General features: G+C 43.2%; 1 long non-coding RNA gene across 3 annotated transcripts; it reads left to right on the top strand.

The window, feature by feature from the left end:
- Positions 1 to 1,178: 1,178 nt before the first annotated feature.
- LOC117808250 lies at positions 1,179 to 2,560 on the top strand. Of its 3 annotated transcripts, none has more exons than XR_004630195.1 (3): positions 1,181 to 1,324; positions 1,853 to 2,042; positions 2,252 to 2,560. It is a non-coding gene; the product is annotated as an uncharacterized LOC117808250 (long non-coding RNA). The 3 variants fall into 3 exon arrangements; XR_004630196.1 differs by having other exon boundaries at positions 1,186 to 1,292; XR_004630194.1 differs by having other exon boundaries at positions 1,179 to 2,042.
- The last annotated feature ends 5,556 nt before the right edge of the window (positions 2,561 to 8,116 follow it).

Genomic DNA, 8,116 nt, shown 5'->3' with positions numbered 1-8,116 from the left:
GCCTCAGCGCCATGGTTGCCCGAGTCTTCAGCTGCTCAGCACCCAGACTCTGGAACCTTCTTCCCCCCACACATAAGACAGTCAGACTCCATCACATCATTCAAATACCAACACAAAACCCACCTTTTCAAATTAGCATATTCCCTCTAACTGGACTCTCTGCACTTCTCTAGTTTTAATTTTAAATGTATTACTTTTTATTTGCTTGATTTTATTATTATTCATTTGAGATATATTCATCTTTATTTGAGGGTGTTTAAGAAACATCTTCTCATGCACAATCTTGGACACATCATCACTGTTCTTTCCTGGAATTACTGGGTGTTTCGGGTCTTGCAGCAGACACCCTCCTCCAGGAGACCCGACCAAGGCTGGTGAGACCCCGGCCTGTGTCCAAGTGGCGCTCTACTGCCTCCACTTCTCTCCCCCTCCTCAACCAGAGCCATCTGGATGCTTCATCTGCTGCCTCCACGGTATTGTTGATGGTTCTTCTACGGTTGGCTCCTGTAATGCCCAGTGTACCGTACGCCTTGTTTAGGGATTGACTGGCAAATCCCTGACTACCCACTTCCACCCAGTCCTCCACCAGCTCCTGGTACTTCTCCCTCTTCCTCTCATGAGCCTCCTCCATCCTTTCCTCCTGCAGGATCAGTTGTCTTGTGGCTTCCGAGACCAAGATGATGTCAGGTCTCAATCTGGACTGGGTGATGTGTGGGGGAATTTTCAGCTGCCTCTCCAGGTCAACTGTCATCACCCAGTCTTGGGCTGTCATTGTAGCGGCACTTCTCTAGGTTTTAGACCATCTTGTACTTGAAATAAGATAAGGTATAAAGTCTTCTACGGTGGCCCTGAAGTGCAAATCACAACGGCAAATCAGAAAACACTACGACATTAACCAAACCAGAAGGAAGTAGGTAGGTTTTCTGATTTGCCGTTGTGATTTGCACTTCAGGGCCACCAGATATACTAATATCCAGTCATGTTGTTTTTAAGGATAAGCCAGCTATGCTCAAAAGTAGGTGTTTCATTGTGTGCATGCAGTTTGAGGATGTATATTTTTATATAAAGGCCTTAGTCAGTGTGTGTTTCCCTGCATTCCTGCCTCTGCTTTCCCCTTCCAGATCCTCCTGGAGTGCCTGCCCCTCCCATCTCGTTTAGGGATTGGCTTCACCTGCTTGGAGCCTTTATAGCTGGGTGAATCCAAGATGGCTCTCTCTTTGTCCCTCCTGGAAGGCTGTCGCTGTGTGGACCTCCCTTCTTTGTTATGCTCTTCAAAGAGCTGGGTGTAACAAGTGGGGGCTCATCCAATTTTGAACCTTAAATAGTAAACTAGTTTGCTTGTGTTCATGTAGTCTAGCACAGTGATGGTTTTCCTTATGGTTAAGTTAAGCAAGTAAGGTTTGGGACTGCTTAGTTCTCTAGTGTCTTTAGCTGCAAAGTAGCTGTGCATTACTAATAACAAGAGACCTGTTAAGATTTTGCGATACACAGGGGCAACTGTGAGTTTGATTGGGGACCAGTACTGCTACTGGGGTAAAATATCCTGTACTTGGTGATGGGTTGGTTCCTCTGTGGGTTCCTTCACATTGTTTTCTTCTCTGATCTGGTTTGTGGAGAGGTGGAAATGGGTGTCCGTCCTCGGTTGCCGATTCAAGGAGTAGACAATATTCTAGGGATTGACTTGTCTGGGGCTAGGGTTTAGGAAGATGGTCCACCACTACTTTGTGTTGGTTCACCCTTCCAGGATTCTTGGGAACTGGATGAGTGTGCTAAACGGTACCCCAAAGTGTCTTCTTCCTGTGCTGTGATGCATTGATGTATGGTAATTGTTCTCTATCCTGTTGCTGTCTAGGGAAGAGGGTGTCATGGAGCAAGCTGGGGATCCCGACCTGAAATCCCTGTTTGAGTCGGATTGCCTGGAAACTCCTTTTTTGGATAAGCCCTTCTGGGTACAGGTGGATCCGAGTGACGTTGGAGCTGGGGGTGTGGAACATCCGGTCTTTTTGCTCACATAAGTTTAACCATCAGAGGTTCTGCTTTGGGTATGGCTTCTTCGGTCCTGTACACTTGATGTCAAACACATTAAGGGTGGGGAACATGCGATGGCTGACACGCTTTCTAGAGCACCATGTTGATACCACAAAGACCCTGTTAGTGGGGGTCTTTGTTTTATGGAGGGGAGGGGATGACGGCCACAGGCCTTGGTCAGTGTGTGTTTCCCTGCATTCCTGCCTCTGCTTTCCCCTTCCAGATCCTCCCTGACTGCCTGCCCCTCCCATCTCGTTTAGGGATTGGCTTCACCTGCTTGGAGCCTTTATAGCTGGGTGAATCCAAGATGGCTCTCTCTTTCTCCCTCCTGGAAGGCTGGTGTCTGCCAGGCACCCACTTTGGTTTTGTTTGGTGATTATGTTGAGTTCAGCCTTTAGTTACCTTTTACACATAGCTTTGGTTAGCACACATAGTCTCACAGCACCCAACACCCTCACCACACTGATAGCTTACTTTATTATTAGTTTTCCTTTGAGTGCTTTCAATAAATGATTTACTCATTTAAAAGCTGTCACTGTGTGGACCTCCCTTCTTTGTTAGGCTCTTCAACGTGCACAAATGAGACAATTTCACTTGGTAGGATTTTGAGTTTTTACTCCACATGCATGTACGGTTTTGTCTTCTCACACTTCTCCCTGCTGTTTTTCCTTTCTTTCTCTCAGAGCTGTTTTATTATGCAGTGGCCTCTCGCTTCCCTCACCTCGCTGGTCAGAGATGAAAGACGTCTGTTCCTCTGATTAGGGCTTCCAGGCACGAGATACTCCTTATCAGTAACTCCACACGGCCTTGGGATTAGCATTGATAACTGATGAGTGAAACAACATTTTTTTTTTTTTTTTTTCCTTCAGAGTTTTAATTAGTGGCGTCAACTCAGCAAAAGCTAAGGTGTGTCAAGGTCGCCTTTAAGCCTGGAAACTTTAATTCCCTGTGTACAGATAGCAAAGAGGGAGGCGGTGTAACATCATTACCTCATCTTCTATTTAGCATATTGACAAGCAGCCTGAACTCTGTCTGTTTTAATTCCTTATCTGCTTATTATTAGTTTTTAAATCTGCAAGAAATCACTGAAATGGGATCCCCCAAGGAACCGGTTTGGGTCCCTTTTGGGTTGACACTATTAATGGGCAATTTCAGACGCAATAGAACAAGAAATGAAGTTAAATACAAAACATGACACCTTGCCTAACTGGTACCCATCCATAAATAAGAAATGCATCAGCATATGAAGGAGTATTTTGAAACATGTTGGTTGACTTGTTCTTACTGTTCTTGGTAGCATTACAGCTCGCTAGTTACATTAAAGCTCCTGTGAGGAGTTTTTAGCTAGCTTTAGCAGGGCAGAAGAGTGATATTGATGCCTCTATGTGAGCGACAAAAAGGCTTAAAACTCATCCCACATGTACAAGATTGAATTATCAGAGGTATGAGTTACAACTTTGTCCAAAGGAGGTGCCAAAATTGACAGTAGACCAAAGTTCCCCACAGGAGCTTTAGAGCAGTGGTTCTCAAAGTGGGGTCCTGGGACTTCTTGGGGTCCGTGAACCATAGCGTTGGGGTCTGTGAAATAATTAGAATACATTTCTGCAGTATCATTGAAAAACAGCATATACACTATTGTTATGATACCATTTAGTGGCTCGAAGGGATATGTGAGTCTTGCTACTGTTAATTTTCTCTTAAGCTTTTAAGATTAATTGCTTAAAGTATAAATGCTGTCATGTTGAGTCCACAAGGAATGAAATGACCCTCTGTTTTGAAGTATACAAGTGGTGTTTACTTGCTTCAAATTGAAGTGTTGTCTGTTTGTCACTATGGTACAGGTCTGAAGTATTTACATTGATAAGTTTTACAATGCAAATAGTTCCAAGGGCATCTAAGTGTGCAAATAGTAAGCATGTGCTTAGTCTGTGTTACAATGATGAGGGGGTCCTTGGACAATTTTCTCACCTGTAATGGGTCCCTGGCTTCAGAAAGTTTGAGAACCCCTGCTTTAGAGGTCCCTAATGATATTTGTACATGATTATAATATGCCTTAGTTATGCTTTAAGCTAGGTTTTGGATTTACTTGCCAAAACAACCCCCAAAAAGTGTGGATGCATTGAAATCAAGGTGGTGTTGTCTGAGGAGGGAGGGAGCAGACTAGTGCAGAGGGATGCAGAGGTGGAAAAACACCAAAAATGAAAATGGTGAGTGCTCCAGAAGAACCAGAATCTGACCCCAAACATTAGGAGGAAACCATGTTTCAGTCTACTACTTAAGTTGTTGACCTCCTTAAGTAAAGCCCTGCTTGTTGAAGCAGTCAGAGTTGAAGTGGTTGGCACAATCTAACAAATCAGCGCCAGTGTTAGCTGCCACATAAAGGAACCACTGTATTTATTTGGTCCTCTGGCTAGGTCTATGCTAGCAATATGGCTAGTTTGTGCATGGTAAACCAAGTAGACTGAATCCAAGCTACCAGAGCTGGATCTGATGGCTTGGAATGGAATTATTGCAAAAAAAGAGTAGAGTGGAGATGTCTGAGGAGGTGGAATTTACGGCTGCAGAATCAGTGAAAACAGAGGAAGGGGGAAATTTTTTGCATGACACCAAAATTGTTGTAAATACAGGAAGTATGATGCTACCCAGTGGACCAATCAAAAGGTTCTTGTCTGTTGATTCAGTGTCCTCTACTGCAAAGTATAAATTGGACTTTCTTCAAAATGTCTGATACTTGCATTGTTACACATTAAAAATGAATAAATATGACTTCTTTCTAAACATCAGCAAAGAGATGAGTTGCCAGTCTTTGTCCACAGGGGGCGCCAAAAGTGGCAACCCCGAAAATTCCTCAAATATGCTTCAAAGACGTACTCCTTCCTCTGTTTTCCTCATCCCTGGGCTTTGATCAAGTCTTTCTTGTTCCATAAAGGACTTTTCTTTCTTACTTGAAGAGAAGCAGCACATTTAAATCTACAGGTAAAACCTCTAAGAACACAAAAGGCCGTTGCATTGACTCTGTCAGAGTGCAATTGCAAAGGGAAGACAACTTGAAAGTAGCATCGTAATAGCCCCTTTTCTTCTCTTTGTCTATGACGTCGATACATTTGTCTGATGGAAAGTAAAGAGAGAGGGTACTTTGTCGGAATGAAAACAGCATCACCTACAGAGACTGAATCTTCAAAAGGTTCCCACAATGCAGCGCTGAAATCAATTTAATTTCCACGCTCACCTCAGTAAAGGTGAAGTGAGCAATTTTAAAACAGCTCCTAAACATGTGCTCTGGGATTTGCACTTCAATGTTATGACTGTGAATGTAGTTGAAAATCCCCTTGTGGCCTTTTTTTCCTTTAACAGCTGTAAATCAACCAGTCAGAGCCCCAGCTGCTCTCCTGTGAGACACAATGTACAGTTCTCTGCTGCCATGACGCCATCCCAAAAATGTTAATCCAGGCAAAGATTCCCCTTTAATCCAAAAGTGTGACAACTCATAGCAAAAGTGCCATCGCCAGGCATTAAAATGCTGCCACTTTCTACTGGATGCTGCATCTGTGAGGGCCACATGCTGACCAGGGCTTCTTGCCTAAGCTTCCAGTGCTGGGTATCTAAGCATCAAACGGTCTTCTTAAAGGGGCCCTACACATGTAAAGGTCCCAGTATTCATCTGAGGAGTGAGGCTTGGACTATGAAACCGTTGTGTAATGTGTTATATGATTCCAAAAAGTGGTTTTAAACCTGATGATGGGCCTAAAATTGTCAAGGCCTGGAGGATATAATGAAATGAAATCTAAGCTACAGATTCTTAACTTCCTAACGTCGTCTAAAGACAACTTATTCCGATTTTTGGATCATATTTCAACTCTGTGTGGCATTCTGTTCAACTTAACCTCACAGGATAAGGGCCTCTACTCTCATGCAAAACTAGTATGGGAGGCAGAGCCAATCATTATTTATAATGTGCTATATTACTAACAAAGACCCAACATCAAGATAAGATTATATCTAGTCCCTCTTAAAAGTAGAGAAGGGGTCTGGCTCCTGGATGATTCCAAAGGAGAAGGTCATGATAACTGAAGGCTTCACCTCCCATACTACTTTTACAGACTAAGTTGGATGAGCAGGCCTGCATGTTGGGAGTGTGGTGCCCAACTGCCTCCTGGACCCTGACTGGTGGATGATTCCAAAGAAGAAGGGTCTGATAACTGAAGACTCCACCTCCCATACTACTTTTAGAGACTTTATGTACGATGAGCAGGCCTGCATGTTGGGAGTGTAGTGTCCTCAGGAGCAATATGACACTATAAGCTCTTTAAGATATGATGGTGCATGACAATTTAGACCGGTCTACGCCTAAAGCAGCATAACTAAGAGCTGGTCCAAGCCTGATCCAGCTCTAACTATAAGCTTTATCAAAAAGGAAAATTTTCTCTCTTAAAAGTAGAGAGTGTCTGCTTCTGTGTGGCACTGTGTTCTACTTAACCTCACAGAATAAGGCTCTAGTCTCAACCGAAAGTCTCCAAAACTAGTACGGGAGGTAGAGCCAGTCTTTATTTATATTGCACTATATTACTAGCAAACACTTAGCATCAAGATAGAACATATCCAGTCCCTCTTTAAAGTAGAGAGTGTGTCTGCCTCCTGGACCCTGACAGGTAGATAATTCCAAAGGAGAGTTGGCTGATAACTGAAGGTTCTACCTCCCGTACTACTTTTAGAGACTTAAGGTAAGATAAGAAAGCCTGCATGTTAGGAGTGTAGTGCTCTACAGGAGCAATATGACACTATTAGCTCTTTAAGATATGATGGTGCATGACAATTTAGACCTGTCTAAGCCTAAAGCAGCATAACTAAAGCTGGTCCAAGCCTAAGTCAGCTCTAACTGTAAGCTTTATCAAAAAGGAAAGTTTGGAGCCTACTCTTAAAAGTAGAGAGAGTGTCTGCTTCTGTGTGGCACTGTGTTCTACTTAACCTCACAGAATAAGGCTCTAGTCTCAACTGAAAGTCTCCAAAACTAGTACGGGAGGTAGAGCCAATCTTTATTTATATTGCACTATATTACTAGCAAACACCCAACATCAAGATAGAATATATCCAGTCCCTCTTAAAACTGGAGAGGGTGTCTACCTCTTGGACCCTTACTGGTAGATAATTCCAAAGGAGAGGGGCTTGATAACTGAAGGTTCTACCTCCCGTACTAATTTTAGAGACTTAAGGTAAGATGAGAAGGCCTCCATGTTAGGAGTATAGTGGTCTACAGGAGCAATATGACACTATAAGCTCTTTAAGATATGATGGTGCATGACAAATTAGACCTGTCTAAGCCTATAGCAGCATAACTAAGAGCTGGTCCAAGCCTAAGTCAGCTCTAACTGTAAGCTTTATCAAAAAGGAAAGTTTGGAGCCTACTCTTAAAAGTAGAGAGGGTGTCTGCTTCTGTGTGGCACTGTGTGTGAATCGACAGTCTCCAAAACTAGTACGGGAGGTAGAGCCAGCCTTTATTTGTATTGCACTATATTACTAGCAAACATCCAACGTCAAGATAGAATATATCCAGTCCCTCTTAAAACTGGAGAGGGTGTCTACCTCTTGGACCCTTACTGGTAGATAATTCCAAAGGAGAGGGGCCTGATAACTGAAGGCTCCACCTCCCATGCTCTACAAAGCATTAAATGCAAGTGAAACACTATTAAGTGATGATTTAGAGCTTTGCAGGACAGAAGAAGGATTTTAAAGGGAACCAGTGTAGAAGCTAATATGGGAGGAGTGGCATCTCCTTTATTCTTTATACGTTCTAAGTCCTGCACACAACAAAAAAAAAGCTTGTACCAGCTTTTCCTAATTAAAAAAAACACACCTCCAATGTTTATATAAGGGTGTGAAACTGCAGCCTTGTTGTTATCTGTTGGTTTTTATGTGTTTTGTAGTCCCTTTGTCACTTCCTGGTTGACTTGTAGTTTTTAATCTTGTGTTTCCTGAGTCACATTGTAGTTCTTGCTCCCTGTGTGTCTGGATGAGGTTGACTTCCTGCCCATGTGTGCTTCCCTCCCCCTTGATTACCCTGATTGGCTCCACCTGTTGCTCCTGGCCCAGA

Source organism: Notolabrus celidotus, chromosome 24 (assembly GCF_009762535.1).
Source record: "Notolabrus celidotus isolate fNotCel1 chromosome 24, fNotCel1.pri, whole genome shotgun sequence".
Lineage (NCBI taxonomy): Eukaryota > Metazoa > Chordata > Actinopteri > Labriformes > Labridae > Notolabrus > Notolabrus celidotus.
This window is presented reverse-complemented; position numbering and strand designations above follow the sequence as displayed.